Below are 657 nucleotides of genomic sequence, written 5' to 3'. Positions count from 1 at the left end.
CACATACGTACGCACGCTCTCATACACATACAAACATATATACACACACACATATACATACATCTTCCTCATCACATACAGCATATGCTGCTTTGTATAAATGCGTTCTAATGTACCTTTGCTTATGCAAGTGCATAGCTGTCAACTTTGTACTTTCATATTATATCTGATATGCAGTCATGCTGTCAGATAAGAGGGATCCCTATCTTATCTTATCTTTCCTATCCGTACTGGTCTCCCTGCCATTAGATTAGTTTTACGTCGAGACGTGTAAGAGTGCTTCTTGTAGAAGTTCTGAAAATTGAAAATTTAATTCAAATATAAGTAAAATAAAGCTGCGAAATAGTGTCGTTAGATTATGTAATAGACCCTATAATAGGCTCAAAAAGTTGTGTATCATTTCATCTATGATTACATATCTTTTTACGTCGTGAAGATATTGTCATACAAGAATGCATAATTGTGATATGAGGGAACGGTTTTATTGTGTTTTAGATAAATGAAAGCAAAATGCAAAGTGTATATGAATCGTGACATAAAGGATGGAGTGAGTGTATGGTTTTTGTAATATTGAATATTTACTGGAAAACAACTTCCGAAATGAATATATCAGATACACTGTGAAACATAACAAATGAAAGAAATTAACTCTGAAGA

General features: G+C 33.0%; 1 protein-coding gene across 6 annotated transcripts in view; it reads left to right on the top strand.

The window, feature by feature from the left end:
- Positions 1 to 249: 249 nt before the first annotated feature.
- The window catches only part of LOC143025502 (carbohydrate sulfotransferase 5-like), a 21,356-nt gene continuing 20,948 nt past the window's right edge, over positions 250 to 657 (top strand). For 3 of the 6 annotated variants that reach the window (XM_076185265.1, XM_076185264.1, XM_076185261.1), the window contains exon 1: positions 250 to 324. The gene's annotated coding sequence lies outside the window, so the exon portion shown is untranslated. Of the gene's footprint in view, positions 361 to 657 lie in introns of all 6 variants that reach the window. The other 3 variants (XM_076185263.1, XM_076185266.1, XM_076185262.1) reach the window with 3 other exon arrangements.

Source organism: Oratosquilla oratoria, chromosome 5, assembly GCF_046742065.1.
Source record: "Oratosquilla oratoria isolate Oo_2021 chromosome 5, ASM4674206v1, whole genome shotgun sequence".
Lineage (NCBI taxonomy): Eukaryota > Metazoa > Arthropoda > Malacostraca > Stomatopoda > Squillidae > Oratosquilla > Oratosquilla oratoria.
Note: the sequence above shows the minus strand (reverse complement) of the source record. Positions and strands in the feature narration are given on the sequence as shown.